The sequence below is a fragment of the Canis lupus genome, chromosome 27 (genome assembly GCF_048164855.1).
Source record: "Canis lupus baileyi chromosome 27, mCanLup2.hap1, whole genome shotgun sequence".
NCBI lineage: Eukaryota > Metazoa > Chordata > Mammalia > Carnivora > Canidae > Canis > Canis lupus.
Window position 1 is genome coordinate 20444633 of NC_132864.1, and position 19097 is coordinate 20463729.

Consider the following 19097-nt stretch of genomic DNA (forward strand, 5'->3'; position numbering starts at 1 on the left):
TCTTGTTCTTGTCAAACACCAATTTAAAAAATGAGTCATCATGAACTTCACGCCACTCTTCATTTATAATTAGGCCCATTTCCCCGCTCTTCCTATCTCTCTCTCTTTTTTTCTGCTTCAAAAAACCAGGGAAGAAAAAAATTATTCTTTTTGACATCCTTTTTTAAAACATCTCTTTTGCTAGCATAAATGCTGTTGGCTGTTCGGTTGTCTCACTGGTCCCTTCTGTGGCCTACCTAGGCAGCCTTGTGCATTGGCTGGTTTAAATACTACATAGATCACATCTGGGGATCCAGGAAGCCTCCAGATGTCTGGGAAAGCAGTGCACTTGACTCTGCCCTTTGATGGCTCCTGGGGGCATCTATCAGTGAGCCTGACCTCCAGGCCTCTGGATTCAGTTTCCCAAACTGGCCAGCTGAGGAGCAAGTCAAGCTGAGGCTGGATTTCTGGGGACATGAGTCCAGTGCTCACCCCAGGAGCAAAGCTGGCCTGACTTTGAGTCACCTACCACCTGGGAAGTAACCCTAGGTGCTTTCACTTGTGGCAACTCCAAAGACCAGGAAGACAGCTACTTTAAGGGGGTTAACTTCACCTAGCCAGTTAGCAAACATTGATGGCACATCTAGTGGGTCGCAAGGCTCCATTGGGAGGGAAGGCAGGATAGTCCAGTGGTTAAGGACAGGCTTTGGATATAGGCTATAGGCTGTGTGTTTTGGAGCCAATGTCTTAACCTCTCTGAGCCTCATCTGTAAAATGGCAGAAATATAAACACCTTCCTTACAGGGCTGTTTTGAGAATTGAAATAGATGATACAGAAACCTGTGTCTGGCCCAGGACAAAGAGCAGTAAGAGGATCTTACTTATGCATCTTATAGAGAGGAAGAGGCACAGGGAGCTGTCAATGGGTATAGTCACCTGTGTTCTCTGGAGGGAGTTTTTTTGGAATGAATGAGAAATAAAAAATACACAGTCCAACTATCAAGAAGGAACCTATGGCACAAAGACAACATCCTGTGTGTTTCCGCCTTGTCAAGTTCAAGAAGAAGGACCCCATTCCTTCCAGAATAGTAGTTACCTCAAGGGATGGGTTATTGATTATGGGGGCTCGTGAGGTAGACTGTAGAGTGCTGGAAATGTTCTGCATCCTGATCTAGGTGGTGGGAAAACAGATGTGTATCCATGTAAAAGCCCCCCAGTCCTGTGGCTCTAAGATTGGTATGCCTTACTGGGCCTGCACTATACCTCCATTCAAAAGAGAGAGCAGGAAATAAATAGAGAGTCTGGAGGAGACTGCAGAAAGGGCCAGGATAGAGGAGAAAGGAGGAAAAGCTCAGGGACCTGGCTGAGCACCTTTGACTCCAGCCATACTGATGCTTCCTCCTCTTACCAGAGCCACCCCTCGATGACACAACTAGGCTCTGAAGGTGGTTATGGAGCAGGAGCAGGTGCATTGGATGAATGTCAAGTAGGAACGTGTTAGAAATGCACATTCCTGGGCTGGCTCAACTTGCTGGATCTGATCTCAGATTAGCCCACCTTACACCAAGCCCCTCTCAGGGGAAGCTTAGGCTCTGATGACCTCCAGCCACATGAGAGACCTTTCTCCTCTGATTTTCACAGCTGCCCTATCCTGGCCTCTCCCTGTCCTGTGGACACCTCTTCCCGTGTCATTCCATACATGTTTCTTTGTTCACAGTTTCCTCTCCATCACCCTGATTTTCTCCCTTCTGCCCGCCCCCCGAACTTTAGCCATCATAAACCCACTGTCATGTCCCCAGACTATCCCATCGGGCCACACCTCTGTCCTGAGCTACCAACATGTCCCTAGACCCCTGCCCGGGCTGAGCCTCAGCTTCACTGCACCCAAAACAGGGGAGCCTGGCACTTAATTTTATTCCCTGGGTGTCAATTGCTTCACCTTAGAGTAGAAATAGTGATGCTACCTCATCAGTCTGCTCTGAGAAGTAATGGAGCTAAAATATGGATTCCGATCCTCATTGTGCCGCACAGTGCCTGTGTGACCCCCCGCTGGACCATTCTGAGCCTGAGTTTCTTCATATTAAATGCATACACTCAGTGGAGCTGTTGGGAGCCCTTCTTAGTGCCTGGAGGGAGATAAGTGTTGGCTGGACTTTGTTATCTATGATTTTGCTGAAGCCGGGGCTGTTGGCTTAGTTGGGGTAGACTTGGCATTAACTTCAAGGTATTTGGGGAAGGAGGCAGCTATTTTACAAGGTAGGGGCCAGCCCCAGACTGCCCCTCATTTAAAAAAAAGATTTATTTGTTTGTTTGTTTATTTATTTATTTGACAGAGAGTGAGAGAGTGCACGACTCAGGGGAGGGGCAGAAGGAGAGGGAGAGAATCTCAAGCAGATTCTCCATTGAACACAGAGCCTGATGTAGAGCTCGATCCCAGGACCCTGAGACCATGACCTGAGCTGAAACCAAGAGTCAACTGCTTAACTGACGGAGCCCCCCTGGGTGCCCCTACCCCTCATTTAAAAATGAAAGCCCTTCCAAAGCTTCGGAGGCTTTAGTGTAACTCCTCTTCCCTTGTCTCCAAACCTGGAAGTACCTCAATTCCAGCAGAAAAACAGGCCGTGGGCCATGATGAAACATCTACAGTACACTTAGTTATGTGAGCAATTTAGATTTAATAAGAGGGTTCCTGGATTGTTTAATAAAATACAATGAGTGGGTTATCAGGTGAGGTCTGATCTCTATTTAATTAGATGCCAGCTTCCTGTGGCTTCGGGGGATGGCAAAGGACTTCTGGGCTGGATGATAGCTTTTGCAGCAGGGTCTGTGTTCCTCTTCAGGTTATCTGTTGAAATTAGCAATGAAATATAAAAATGAAGGGGAAGACTTTATCAGGTTGTAAGCTAGGGAAGCATGGCATCCACATCACCTAAACTTCAGATAAATTATGCAACATAGAGTATAGATGGGATTAAATTGGAGGGAGGTCTAAACATCCATGGAAGGTCATATGTGAAAGAATAAGTCAGTGTCGAGTGAGCAAAAGAGACCCCAGAGCATACCACTGTCAGGAATGGGGAGTAACAAGCAGCTCAAGTAAGTCCAGCTGGTACCTATGGGAAGGGTACAATATAGGTCGCCATGTTATGGAGAATCCCAAGTGGGCACTGCATGGCTGGCTGCCACTGAGGAAAGCCAGGCTTGGCAAGAGACTAAGGGCATTGCCTCAACTCTTTCCTTGATTCCACTATTACTAGAGAAAAGACACTATTTAACCCAAAGCTGAGCTTCCCAATGAGGTTGCCCATGGTACAACTCTCTACCTTGTGCTCCCAGGTGGCTGGAATCCCAAAGCAGAAATGTTCCACTGTAACAACTTCAATTTTCCCCTTCTTGTTTCTACTAGGCCCCAAAGTATCAACAGGTTGCATAATCTTAGAAAAACCACATTCAACTCCCTACTACACTGTATCCCCAGAAAGCTCCTGTAGGAAGAATGAGTAAGCAGGAAAAGATGGTGGACCCAAAAGAATGGGACAGCATATTCTTATGTAATGGAAGGATCAAAAGCAATCAGGGAAAACTGTCAAATTTCTAATTTGTGTTCTTGAAACTACTCTAAGGAATGTTATGTCTGAGAACCCATAGGAAGCATTCTTGAAAGAGGCATTTCTGAGATTAAGGAAGACTGGGGAGAGGCAAACATGATTGCTAAATTAAAAGCTACACGGGAAACAGGGAACAGAAGATGAAGTATTGCCAAGAACTAAATCAGAGAATAAAGGACAAGCAATAAGCACATGAAAAGGTGTTCAATACTGATCAGCAAAGAAATACAGGTTAAAACCACACCTAGCAGAATGGTTGGAACAAAGCAAAAACCACAAAGCAGCAATTTTTAACTCCTGCCCCCCAGCAATTATAAGAATTGTTCAGGATATGGAACAAAATGTAAAATGGTCTAACCACATTGGAAAAGTGTTTGACAGGTTCTTACAAAGATAAACATTAGTGTGCCTATGATCCAGCAATCCTGTTCCCACATGGGTACCCCATGTCCACAAAAAAACCTACATGAGCATAGTAGTCCCAAACTGGAAACCACTCAAGTGTCCATCTATAGGAGAATGGAAAAGCAAACTGGTCTATTAATTCAATGGAACACTACTCAGAAGGAAAAAATAAAAGGAATAAACCAGTGATACACATAACAATGTGGATGAATCTCAGAGACATTGTGTTGAGTGAACAAAGCCAGACATAAGGGACCATACTGTATGATTTCATTTATGTGAAGTTCAAGAACAGACAACATGAGACTATGGTACTATCGGACCACATCATGTGGTGGGTTGAAGTACAAATACAAAGACCACAGGGGAACATTATGCAGTGGTGGTGGAAATATTTTATATTTGATCTAGTTGATGGTTACATGGTTAAAGTATTTGCCAACATTTTATTGAATTGTGCACTAAAGATTTCTGTTTTACTGTATGTTTATGATAACTGAATACAGTACTTTCACACACATCCATGCATGTGTGCATGCACACATGCACACATAGTTCTGGGCATGAATTCTAGTCCAAGAATTCTGAACCCTTCAAATCGCCTTTATGTGTTAAGGCATCAGAAATACATTCTTGCACATGCACAGATTTGAAAAGTTTGCCATCTATGTGTCCTTAAAAAAAGTACTCAAATATAAGCCCCAGTTGACCCAATAATGAATCAAAATAAATAACCCAAGAATGGATGGGACTGTGGTTTTAAGCACTGACACTGAGTGATAAACAGGAAAATGAAAAGATAAATCTATTTTTTTTGTCAGTGGTTATTGACAATGCAAAGACAAAATAATTATCTAAAGCAAGATCCAGTCTATGAAACTATTTAATTATAATTTGAATCTAAGCTCCCTAGAAACAGGGGAATCAAGGGAAGAAATAAAATCTCAAGAAAATAAACAGACACAGGACAAAGGGTGAATGTATAAGGAGGATCAAGTTATTGACCAGAGAGAGGAAACAATGTGTTTGACAATAGAGGACTGGATGGTGGAATATTATGTTCATAAAACTATGTCCTCTTATCCTCTTACAGGTTGGGAAGCTTCATGTGAGTCCCTTTACCTTTGAGTCTTAGATTTCTTGTCTGTACAATACGATCATTCATTCCAATCTAACAGGGTCATTCATCATCAATCAATTGTTCATTCATTCAACAAATATTTTTTGAGCATTTACTAAGTGCCAGGGACTGTGCTAGTTCCCAGGGACACAAAGTGGACACACCAGGTACTTGCACTTGTGAAGCTGACATCTGACACTTTAGTGTGTCGGGAGGTGATGGTGCTCTGGAGAGAACTAGGGCAGGGCAGGGACCTGGTAGGGACAGCGGATGCTGGGTGGTTAGTAGAGGCCTCTTGATGAGGAATCACTTCTTTTTTTTTTTTTTTAAAGATTTATTTATTTATTCATTCAGAGAGAGCGAAGAGAGAGGCAGAGACACAGGCAGAGGGAGAAGCAAGCAGGCTCCATGCAGGAAGCCCGATGTGGGACTCGATCCCGGGTCTCCAGGATCACACCCCGGGCTACAGGCGGCGCCAAACTGCTGCGCCACCAGGGCTGCCCAGGAATCACTTCTTCATGATCATGTATGTAGATGAGGGAATGAGACAAGTGGACACTTGGGGGAATAGGGTCCTAGCTAGAGGGAAGAACCAGTGCAAAGGCCCTGAGGCATAAGCATGTTCAGTGAACTGGAGAAACAGCAGTGTGATTTGAGACAAGTCAACGAGAAAGGAGATGTGATAGGAAAAGACCCTAGAGATAATGGGGACCTAATGGACCATGGCAAGGACCTTGAACCTCACTCTGAGTTTTCTTGGACATCACTGGAAGGCATTGAGCAAGCAGTGATGTCATTTGACTCCTATTTTAATAGAATCCCTCTATGTGGGAGAATAAACGTAGGGGCACTATAAGAATATAATCGACAACCAGGGTCATAGGGAACACACATGACACACAGGCACACTTAATAATTTTTTAAACCTTACTTCCCTTGTACACAGGAGGAAGCAGGATTCCTTTTGTAGTAAGGAATGGGAAAAGAGGAGGCACTTTAAATGTCTATTTGGTGCCTTGTTTTTCTAATCATGCCTCTTCCGGAGGGCTCCAGCTATGCAGTGACTGTTTGCAAGGCCCAATGGACATGTTGTGCTTTGCTCCTGTGGCTCTGGTTTCTGCTAAGCTCTGAGCAGTGCCTGGTACAAGGAAGTATATAATAAGTGTGAAATCAGTACAAAAGGTCCAAATTGGTCCCTGTTGCTACATGCCACGCTGACACCAGAAAAGAGGGCAGGGTGCATTTGATCTGGAGGAGGCCAGAGGGAACAGTGGTTTTGTCTCCCCCTCCCCAGGAAGAACCCTCTGGCTCATCTATCTGGTGTGCATGTTTTTGTTTGTACCCCTCCCACACCCTGTCCAATGTCCTGGACTATCATGGAGACAGCAGAGTTGAAGGGACATGGTGTAGCCAGGAGAGTATGAACTTTAGAGCCAGACATGCTTGGTCTGAATCTTGATGCTGTCACCTCCCAGCTGTGTGACTTGGACAAATCTTCTCCCTGCCCTGGGCCTCAGCTTTGTTATCTGCATAATGGGATGGTAATAATGGCACTCACTTGGATAGATTGTTGCACTATTAACTGAGACCATTCCACACCTCCCTGAGCCTCCTAGACTGGACCCCATGGCAAGCATAGTGGTACAACAGCGAATGGGTCAGGAATAGTCCCCAGCCTTGACCAGGGAACACTGTCACAGAATGAGCATTTAATAACTAAATGACAGTGTTCATTCTCTCTCCTCTGCTCCAAATAATCCAAAGACCCATTACTCCAGTGGGGATAATCATGCTCTTCTTTTAGCACCTCTGGCTTCAGTGTCCCCAGGCTTGTGGGAGGCTTGCTGGATGATCCCTGGGGTCCCTTGCATGAGGGTCACCATGCCTTGAGCCAGCCTGATACTCCCATCCAGGAGGACCCAGCTCTTTCGTGCCCTCTCAGGACTTGTAGCCTACAAGATGTCCCAGAGCACACAGGCTATGTTTATTAAATGAGAGCCTTTGCCAGTGAGAAGGGTTCATTGAGACAAGTTCAGGCCAAGGAATCTTAAAAGTTTGTTTTCAGACCAAATAACAAAACCATAAGAGGGGCTCTTGGCCAATGCTTAACATTCAAACTTGAGAAAAAAGGTCTTGAGATTTTCTGACAAAACCACTTGGGTTTTCCCTGGGAAAGCAGACAGGAGGATTGATGGAGAACCACTGGAGGCTTGTCAAGCTTTGGCTACTGATGAATTATAGGAGACTCAGCTCAGGGGGAGAGATGCACGTGCCCAGCGTGAACAGCCGGCCCTCCTTCTGTTTCAAGGACAGATAATGAAATAATAGGCCTTTCGTTCTCCACTATCTTATTTGAGCTTTATGACACTCTATGAGACTGGCAGGATGGTTATATTTTACCTTTAATATAAATGGGGGAAAAAAAACCCCAACCACTGAGGTTTAGTTTCTCTGGACTTCCCAAGGCTACATAGCTAAGTAATTGACAACTTCTTAGAGCCAGGTTAAGTGCTGGTGCCACCAACCATGAAGATTCCAACTAAATACCTGACCTGGGCCTGGAAGGAAAATGTCACTGTGGCAGATCACAAAAATGACGGCAACATTGTGTGACTCTTCCTGCTAAGAAGTTGCATTTATTTCCCCACTTCTTCAATCTGGGCTGGTCATGTAACTCGCTTTGACCAATAGAAGGCAGCAGAAGTGACATTTCTCAGTACCCAGTGTAGGTCTCAAGAGTCCTTTGTAGCTGCTAACCTGCTCTTCAAATCCTGCCCTGCATGTTTACAAGTGCAGACTCACCTGCTGGAGGATGAGAGAGCAGGTGGGGCAGAGATAAGCCATCCTTGATCATCACATTTGAGACTGAACTGTTCACATTCTTAAACACTCTTAAAATGGTTAGCTGATCACAGGGCATCAATGAGCCCACCTGAAACCAGAAGTACCACTCACCTGACCCAGCCTACACTGCCAATTTGTAGAATTACAAACTTCAATAGCGACTTAAAATAATAAGCCTTTACATTTTGGGGTGGATTGTTACACGGCAAAAATTGACGGATACATCTTGAGGAGAGACTACTTCAAAGGGCCATCACTGACCCTACATCTGTCCGAACTTGGAGCATCCATAGCAATAGGACCTTACCCCATCTGAGGCCAAGGCCTTGGTAATTGCTGTCTGATAGACAGTTCTCTTGGGTCTCCACCCAGCCTGATTTCAAGTTGGGATCACAGATGCCTCTTAGGCAATGAACAGGTATACTTGTATCTTGTTTGGAGTAAGCATTCTAAAAGCTGTTCATTGGTTGACTAATCTAGTATAGTATGGGTTTTTTAAAAAATGATTTTATTTATTATTTATGAGAAACATAGAGAGAGGCAGAGACATAGGCAGAGGGAGAAGCAGGCTCCCCGTGGGGAACCTGATGTGGGACTTGATCCCAGGACCGCAGGATCATGACCTGAGCCAAAGGCAGATGCTCAACCACTGAGCCACCCAGGCGTCTCTAGTGTAGTGTTCAAGAGTTCAGTCTCAAATGTGATGATCAATAACACTACCTCTCCAAGCCTCACTTTTTTTTTTTACCTGCAAAATGGAGAGTATTAAGATTCCCCACCTTATAGGGTATCTGTGAGAAAGCAATAATCTAATCACATAAACTGCTCACTACAGGCCTAGCACAGAGTAAATGCCAACATGCATTAGGTGTTAGCACTTCTGGGCCTCTCTCTCATTGTGGGCTCCCAACAGCAGCCCACAGCAGCATCTTGACTTCTCTTTCCTATGTTTCCAGGAAGAGAATGCAACATCCTCACACGGTGACAAAATAAAAGAAGTGGTGAGACACATAGCCCAGGGGCTCTTAACCTCAGAGCTGTTGACATTTGGGACCAGATAATTCTTTGTGAGTGGGGGAGGGCTGTCCTGTGCCTTGTAGGATGTTTTCCAGCATCTCTAGTCTACCCACTGGATACAAATAGCACCCTCTACCTCAGCTGTGACTGCCAAAAATGTCTCCAGGCATTGCCAAATATCTTCAGTGGGAGAGAGGGGGGATAAAATTGTCTCTAGTTGAAAACCGCAGACATAGCCACTGTCTAATGCCCACAAACCAGGGCAGAAGTTCCTCCATTGCGGAGGACAGCAGAAGGTGGAGAGAGGCAGCTAAAAATAGCGCTGCCCAATCAAGGATCATAAATCACCGCAAAGGGAGCTCTCTCACCCAGATGATGCCATCTGCTTCCAAGTTGGTGGTGGAGGTGCCTGAGTGAGCCAGCTGGGAGGGGAAGGCAGAGTAGGGAGGAGGTGGGGAGAGCAAGGAAGCAATGGAACCAGGTTGAGAGGGAGGGGCATTTGCAAGGCTGAGATGGAAAGAGATACTGCCTTGGTTGTGTTCCCCAGAAGCAGACCCTGAGATGAGGATATGCCTGGCAGTGACTGATTGGGACATGTCTCCATGAAAAATGGTAGGGGAGAGAGGGAAGTAGAAGCAGGGAGGGAAGGTGACCAAGAGGATGTGGTATCAGTAAAGTCCCCAGAGCCTGGTCTCATAGGGAAGAGCTGTAGACAGTGTAGACAAGACCCCAGAGTTGTCCCCATTAGGGCTTGAGGAGACAGCACTCCTCAATCACTGGGTAGGGATCACCCCCAGGAGGATGTAAATTCCCAGACACTTGGGTTCTCTCCCAGGCATAGCAGGTTCTGGCTGTTGGGAGCAAATGCACATGGAGAGCTAGCATGCAGAAACATGGTAAAGAAATCTTTGTGGGATTGCATCTGCTATAGACACTTAGAGAAAGAACTAGACTGAAGAAATAATAATGCACAGATGCATTTGTCTTTTTTGGAATAAAGTGCCAGGTACTGTGCCCATTCCTTTATGAAATGGCCCTGTCCCATCCCCATGAGGTGGCATCATTATTGCTCCTGCTTAAGGGGAAGAAGGGAACTCAGCATTTCCTAGCACCAAATTCTGAGCTGTGATTATGGGAAAGGCAAGTAAGGGCAGAGGTGAATAAGTGGAACTGAGAGAATTGCTTTGGATGAGACAGAAGGAAGTGCTGGGGTTGGAGTTCCAGCCTTCTCTTTCCAATCCCTTCCCTCATTCCCTTGCTTCCCTTTGTCTGGACAGATTACAGTCCTTTGAACCTGACTCAGCCAACCTGGCCTCTGGAGAGCAGCCCCTCCAGGTGGGGCTAGAAGGGGTGGTTGAGAGCTTAGGATCCCCCACACAATCACCATAGATACCTCATTGCACCAAAGGGGTGCTGATCAAATATGTGTGGTAGCAGGAAATAGGGTGACTTGTGGGGTATGTTGGAACCTTGACATGGAGGGTCCCAAGGTAGGGACCCCAGCCCTCAAGGCCTCCTGGGGCCAGGCTGTGTACATATAAATGAGAAAATGGGCTGAGAGTGAAGGGCAGATTGAACTAGAGAGCCTATTCTGCTGTCTACTAGCATACCCATGGCTGCCCCTCAGCTCTGGTCAATCATATGGGGTAGGAATGTGGGGCCTTTAGAGTGGCCAGATTATCTGATCTTTCACAAGAAGGTAGAAAGCTAGAGTTTTGTACTTTTATTATAAAATATCCTGAATTTTAAATCTGGTGACTCATCCCAAAAGCAAATCTAACAAGATATAACACTGCAGACTAAACAAAATGTGCCCACCTGAGAGCCGTTCGTGTGTGACAACTGGCCTATTTGATTGAGGACAGAAGGACCATGGAAATGGTGAGACTATAATGCTATCCTTTACTTTACAGTATCCTATCCTTTTTTTAAAAAGTCTTTTCCTCTTCTAGTTTTCTTCTATTTACTCCCCATTCCTATTACCTTCTTCCACCAAAACTGTACACAGGACCAACTTTCCAGCCTGCCTCAAATCAAATATATCGTTGCCATTTTGCAAATCTGTGTCTTTGTTGTTCCCTGTGTGTGGAGTGCCCTCCCTCACCTTTCCCCTCTGGTTTAGCCTCTACTCATTCCAAGAGAAGCAACTCATTGCAAATTCCTCTAGACCTACACAAGACAGAGTCAGGCAAGTTCCCAACACCTCTAAAACAGAATATAACTCCCATTATTGTAATCTGCTACTTACTTGACTTTTATACCCTTCTCTTTTCCCCATATTTTACTCTAGGAGATAGGAATGAAATATTTCTTGAGTAACACAGTGCCTAGAAGTACAGTAGGTGTGTACCCAATATGTGTGGAGTAAATGAATGAATGAAAGACTGAATGAGTGTAAGAGAACACATTCTCCCTTGGGTCCAGCAGATTGGCCTAGTGGCGAATCACATGCTAATAAGGGCCAAGGTAAGGGTTCATGTCTACATTATGTGGTCAGGGACCCATGTGGGGACAACCAAAATCCTGGGAAAGCCTGGACTTATGATGAAGACTGGCACTCAAAATTAGTCAGGCAACCAGATCTCTCCCTTGGGTACTAAAGCCCCCAAACAGTCAGCAAAAAGTTCTGTATCAGACAGGGAGGAGCTGGGATAAGGAAGCAGTCAGAGGTGCCAGAGCCCAGAGATGCTCAGAAGACAGTGGTGGGTCCTCCTAACCTTGAGTTATCCTTTAGCCGTTGGCACTGGAGCTTAGAAACAGCTGTCCTCAGTCGAGCCTTCAGATGAGATCTGTTTGCTGGCTGATACTCTGAGTGCAGCCTCATAAGGGATCATGAAGCAGAGGAACCAGCTGAGCCATACTCAGATCCCTGATCTGTGGAAACTGAAACCATATCTGTGTGTTGTTTGTTGTTTTAAGCCATTAGGTTTGTGGTGATTTTTTTATGCAGCAGTAGATAACTAATATATATATATATATATATATATATATATATATATATATATATATAAAACAGATAATTATGTATGTTAATTGCTAATGTTTTTAATAGTTAATATATATATTATTTATTGATCTATCTCTTATCTATATAGTTCTGATGCCTGGCACCCACCTGCTGGGCTCTCCAGGAAGGGGAGTCATTATTTTTCACATTATTATTTTGGACGGGAAAGAGAAGCCACAGGCTTGCCCATGCAATGCTCGACCCCTGTGTCCTTTCACACTTCTCATGACAAGCAACCCAATCATTTTGCTTTACTGTATTTTCCACTTTGCTAACAAAGGACACAAAAACATGCCAAAAAAAAAAAAAAAAGCCCCACATTGGCATTATCTGTAAGTAAAGCAAGTCTGGCTGAATTGACTTTGGGAATTAAAGACCAAATTCCTGAATATACCCAAGAGGACTCCGTCTCTGTGTCTGCCGATGCACCTCTCCATCCTCAGCAGTACTACCAAGGGCTCCAGGCCTCTCTGGCCAGTTCGTGCTCTTCCTTCCTCTGGGAGTCCTCTTTGTACCCTTCTTTACACGGCTCATGCTTGTTCATCTTCCAGGTCCCAAATTAGACCCACCACATGGCCCCCTGGTTTTCCCAGCTTGGGTGAGATGTTTCCTTCATGCTCCCATGGTACACTGCCTCATTCCATGGATGAGGGATACAAAACAGAAAATTTACCTTCAGACCAGAAGGCTGGCCTACAGCCTGCAGAGTTCCGATAAAGATCAGATACGTGTTGGTTGCTACATTCTTCAAGGGGCTCATGACTGCCTGTACATCTCACAGATAGTTTGTCCAACTGAATGATAAGCACCAATCTTGCAAAAGCAGTTTATAAGGAGATATTGGAAGAATACATTTATGATCTACATGTCCCTCTGCATGTCCCTTGCCCCTTGAGCTCTAAGCATAGAACCACCAGCTTCATACAGCAAAAGTGCAGCCCTTTCTGCCCACAAGTCCTGTCCCCGTGCTACTCAAATAAACTTACTAAGTTGCCCCATACAAGGTCTCGAGAATTCTTTCCCGTGCTCCGCAGCCCTGCAACACAACCACCTCTCCTACGTCCACTCACAGAAATTCCACGTCTCCCTAATCACCTGCCTGGAGGCCTTGCTCTGCAGGAAGACAGTGACCTCAAACCCACATACCTGACCTTATCTCTGAACCGAAGTGACTGTGGTCACTCATAGTCACCGAGATACAGTGATAGGGTCCCAAGCAGAGACATTCATTAGCTTTTAACTTCTACCCAGCTCTGGGCTATGAACCGATATGTAAAACAAGTCCTCCTGTTTTCCTGTGACCAGCATACTGGCATTGCCCTGTTGTGGGTGGGTGTTAAATGTCCTCCCATTAGTTCCCTGCAAGTGTTTAAAGTACCATGGCAAGTTTTCAACACCCTGTTTAGAAATTTCCTCATTTTTCAGTCTACTGGAAGTCTCGGGAAGTCTGATCTCTCTAATGAGTGCTGAGCTGTCCTGTTCTTGGCTCCCACTGTTGCTCCCTCTAGGAACACCTTACTGATTCCCTTCTGCCACCAAACCTGCCCTGACCCCTCCCATACCCACGATGGGCAATTTCCTTAACCAAATTCAGACCCTACCCAGGCCCCTTGGGTGGGTGGTGGGTATGGAGTCTTGGCAGAGGGCCCCTCCCTACAAGGCAGGAGGGCTGTGCTCTTCCCTGCCCAGGCCTCCTACCTGCTGAGACCCTTCAAGGCTCCTCCTCTTCCTCCTCCTTCTGGTTAGGAGCTGGGCGGGCGGATCCTGTGGGCACTTCTCTCCTTGCCTCCTGGAAGCCTGGCACTGAACAGGACTAAACCCTGACCCCAGTAAGCCCTCCCTCCCAGGGCTCCAGGCTGTGAGAACCAGCCCAGGTGTGTCCCCTGGGGCCCTGTCACCCGGGGCCCAGCTGTCCCCATGATCCTGGAGCTGTACCTGAGGATTCAGGGCTTCAGCTGAGGGTAGGGGAAGAAGGTGGAGCTGGAGGCTCACCCACCCCTGGGCAGCACACACCTAAACACCCCTGGGGTCAGAATGGGGAACTTGTTATACTCAGGGTACCTTCATGGGTATCTCCAGGAGGGTTCTAGAAATCTGTATTTTTAACAGGTGCACCGGAAGGTCTCACAGTTGGGTGAGTTGGGGCAAGAGTGAAGACAAGTTATGGGAAGGAGCCTCTGGAGGAGCAGGATTCTGGGGGCTGCTCCCAGCTGTTATCAGGACAGACAGAAATCTCAGGAGAGGTAGGAACACTAATGGATGGATGGCCAGCTAGATGGACAGATAGGCAGCAGCCTGAATCTTTGCCCAACTTGTGATTATATAATTGTGTGTTTGTTTACTTATTATTGCTGTGTCTTGCACTAGAATGTTAGCCCTAGGAGGGCAGGAACTGTGTCCGCCCTGTTCACAGCAACGTCCCAGGCTTATCCCAGTTCCTGGCACATAGTATGTGCTCAATTACTATTTGTGGAATAAATGAATGAATTAATGAAATGGATGCATGAGAAGAAGGACTGATAGATAGGCAGACAGAAAGGCAGGTGGGTGGATGGATGGATGGATGGGCAGATGGGCAGAGGGATGGAAAGGTAAATGGACAGGTGGACGGATAAGCACCAGGACTAGTGCTCCAGGTGGGCTCCTGTCCAGTCCTCTGCCTTATCTCTCCATCTTAAGAAGGCCCCCAAACCTTGAGGTAGCTCCCACTTTCTTTATCAACCTGGCCCAAGATCCTCCCACTTCCTTGGCAGCTCAGCTTCTCCGTGTGTCCACTTCAGACAAAGAATATCTACTCAGAGAGAGAAGGTGCCTCCTGGATCATGTCAGAGAGTTCCACAGGCCAGGCCATAGCTGTCCTGAACAGATCTCGAAGCATCAGACCCAAAGCTGAAGGGTGTGCTGAGGGCAGGGCTCTGATTCTGCAGCTAAGGCCCCCAGGACACTACCTCACTGCCTTCCAACATCAAGATGGGTGTGTGTGTGTGTGGTACATTTAAGAAAGCACAGATAATAAAATAGCCATCCCACATATTCCTGCTATGCTGCATGAACCTTGATTAACAGAAAAAAGGCATTCTAGCATTTTTTTCTAGACATATCCTCCTTTAAAAAATAAATTTTATTTTTTAGGGTGGTTTTAGGTTCATAGCCAAGTTGAATGGAAAGTACAGAGTTCCTACAACCTCTTGCTCCCCACCGACCTTCCCCCAAGTCAACATCCCACACCAGAGTGGGACACTTGTTATAACTGATGAACCAACACTGACACATCCTCATCACCAAGTTCATAGTTTACATTCAGGCTCACTCTTGGTGGTGTGCATGGGTTTGGGTAAACGTATAATAACATGTATCCACCCTCAGGGTATCATAATGGATACTTTCCCTGCCCTAAAAATCCCCTGTCTATTCATCCCTCCCTCCCCACTAACCCTTGGCAACCACTGATCTTTTTACCTTCCCTCTAGTTTTGTCTTTTCTAGAATGTCCTATAGTTGGAATCACATGTTCTGTGGCCTTTTTAGATGGGCTTCTTTCACTTATGGCATATCCATATCTTTCGTGGCTCATTTTTCCTCAGTGCAAAGTACTATTCCATCCTGTGGACAGACCACAGTTTATTTATCCATGCACCCACCCATGGGTATTTCAGTTGTTTCCAAATCTTGGTAATTATGAGTAAGGCTGCTATAAAAATTTGACTGCTTTTGTGGGGTTTTAGTAGGGACAAAAGTTTTCGACTCCTTTGAGTAAATACCAAAGAATGTGATTGCTAGATCTCATGATAGGAGTAGACTTAGGTGTGTATTTAAAAAAAATGACATTCTTAATATGTATATACATTGTCCTTCTAAAAACGTGGCTGATGTTATTGAGCACCTCACATACACCAGGAGGGGTTTCTATGCATTTTATACGAGTTATCTCACCTTATCCTCACAGCATTGAGTGCCTAGTGTACGCCAGGAGGTGTTTCGGTGCATTGTATACAAATCATCTCGGGGCACCTGGGTGGCGCAGTGGTTGAGCGTCTGCCTTCAGCTCAGGGTATGATCCAGGAGTCCTCAATCCTGGGATCAAGCCCCACATCGGGCTCCCCACAGGGAGGGTCTTCTCCCTCTGCCTGTGTCTCTGCCTCTGTGTATCTCTCATGAATAGATAAATAAAATCTAAAACAAACAAACAAACAGACAAAAAATCCCCCACATTATCCCATGTCATCCTCACAGCCACTCTTTGATATAGGCATTATTAGCTCCATGCTACAGGAAAAGGAAAGCAGGACCAGAAGGAATTAAGTTACTACCCCAGGGTCACACACCCATGGGGCCAAGATGAGAACCTCAGAAGTCTGACTTTGGAGCCTATGCTCTTAGTCACTGTCCTGGGAAAAATTAGAAAATTATGGAAAAGCCAAAGTCTCCTTTGACCCCTAGCCTAGATCCTGGTCCGTCCCAGCCTTCCTAGCAATGGGGTACCAAGGGCAGGGCTGAGGGGGTGGCCTACTCTGAGAGCAGGCAATAATGAGCTGCCTATAGAAAAGTTTACAGTAATAATAAAACAGACTGAAGTCGATCTGCTTTTTATTATCACTGAGCATCATCTATTCTAACCAAAGGTAGTGATCAAATGAATACTCCCCCCTGAGAAAGTATTTTGTTTGTCTAAGCTATTAGCCACTGCTGCTAAGCTTTACGAATAGGCTTAAAATTAGCCCAATTTTATTACTTATCGTTTAATGAATGTGATATTCTATCTGAGAGCGATTTCAGAGAACCCCCTGGTATACACTGGCTCCTGACATAGGCGGACTCAGCTACACGTGATCATTTAGGAAGTTCCTAACAGCTTGAAGTTGTTCGAAGTCACTTTGGGCTCGATTTGTATCTCCTGCCTCTTGGATAACATATATTCCTATATTTAAACAGCAGATTCAAAATAAACAGTGGTTATAGACACAAAGAAATAGCACTTGAGTTACTTCAGTCATTCTTTGTCACTACCTGGAGTGGTATTTAAAATGTATCTATTTAAAATTTAAGAGTAAAGTGGAGTATAAAACGCTAGGCGTAATATTTTTTGTTTTTTTGTGAAGCACAAATGTTTAGTTCATTCACGATCTATTTTAGTGAATTTGAATATATCTCTGACATTGAGATTTTTTATTCTTTTAAAATTACTGGTTTAAAATCAAAGACCAAACCATGGAAAAAATAATTATTAGTATAGAATTACTACAGCAAATAATCTTGTCATAGAGAGGAGAGGAGCGTTAAAAATGATCTGTATATCAGATATCTTCTAAGATTAACTACTTCCCAGAATCTCTCTATGCTGTGAATTTTCTAAATATTTTTAAAGATTATTTATTTATTTATTTATTTATTTATTTATTTATTTATTTATTTATGAGAGACACACAGAGAGAGGCAGAGGATGTGTCTGAGATCTCATCATGTGAATGCTTACAGATTGATTTCTTTCTTTTTAAATTGCTATATCCAGGAAAGAAACCATATTTTACTTATTCACTCCTCTCCTGATGGGCATTTGGACTGTTTCTAGTTTTTCTTTCTTTTTTTTACTATTATGGACAACATGCCCCTTGGCTGCTGTTGCTCTAGACCTGGCAAGGTCAGAGGCAGGAGGAGTTCTCAGGTTAACAGGTCCCATCAGGTGCCTTCCTGGAGGCTGTTCCAGCCTGTGACTTCTGACGGTCCAGGGCTATTTGCACCCTTGCCCTTTTCTCCGGACGGCCCAGGGCCAGGCAAGGCTCAGAATGCCTTTCTCATCTAAGATGGTCCCTCCTGCTCAGATCCCGTGATCCTGTGGCTGTCACAAACCCTGCACCATGAGCCTCGTGATCTGGGCTATTTAGGCAACCTCATCTATCCCAGCGTGCTCGACACACACGCACGCACACACACACACACACACACACACACCATCCGTTGGTCTCTCCGTGCCAATGAGAGATTTCCAGGCCCGATCATGTTTCTCTGCTCTGTCTGCGTCCTGGGCTGGCAGCTGGTGCTGGGGATCCCAGGGGCTGTTCTCATTGCTCGTCTACACCCGTAGCTTCTTTCTCTTCCCCCAAATACTCCCCTGGCCATTGCCCATGCCTACGAGGTACACTAGATGTGATTCACTCTTCTCTTCCCTTTATATACATGTCTCCCCCCCCCCCCCACTAGCCTGTGACATCCTTGAGAGTAGGGACAGTGTCTTGTTCACTGGGTCCCCAGATGCGGCACAAAATAGGTGCTGAATCACTGGAGAATTAACAATTGATGAGTGAATTGAGTACAGTGACTCTGTGTGGGGTCCTTGGTCTATTGGGCATCATTCTTCATGTATATTTTCTCATCTAATCCTCACACAGCCATAAGAATAGATGCTGTTATGTTTCCTGGGAGGTAGGTAATTATCCTTATTTTATGGTTGAGAAAACCAAGGCTCAGAGAGCTTAAGTGGGCTGCCTAAGGCCACATAGCAACTTCCTCTGTGACCAGGATCTGAACAGGGATGTACCTGACCTCCACTGGGGATACTCTCTACCCCCTGCCATCTGACTAGGTTGAGTTTCGAAGCCCAGAGGTAAGACAGGCATCATTTTATCCTCAATTCCTTAGCCATATTAGAAAGCCTTAGGCTCCCACCATCTCTCACCAGGATTGCTGTGAACACCTGCTAACCGGTGTCTTGCCCACTCTTCACTCCCATTTAGCCAGGGAGGTGGTTCTAAAGTGCCAATCTGACTTCATCTCTCTCCTTCTGTAGCTCTAATCCTCCCCTTGACTCCCCACTGACACCAAACTCCCTAAGATGTCTGACGGCGCCTCCTTGACCCAGACCTGCCTTTGTCCCAGGCTCACTCTCTTTACCACCTGCCACCCCCATCCCCGGCTCTATGTTCCAGCCACACCTGGGTGCCTTCAGTTCTGAGATTGGTTGCACCTCCCTCTTCCTCACCCCAGGGACTTTGCACATGCTGCTCCATCCACCTGGAGCACATTCCCCCTCTCCCTTCCTCTGCTGACTCAATCTTCAGATCTGTCCCATATAAGCTGCTGAGTTTCTCACTGGAAGGAAGGTCTGGCCCCTGTTATCAAGC

At 45.6% G+C, this 19097-nt stretch overlaps 1 protein-coding gene across 1 annotated transcript in view; it reads right to left on the bottom strand.

Moving 5' to 3' along the window:
- The window catches only part of NOS1 (nitric oxide synthase 1), a 180049-nt gene that overhangs the window by 141521 nt on the left and 19431 nt on the right, over nucleotides 1-19097 (bottom strand). The window lies entirely within an intron of this gene.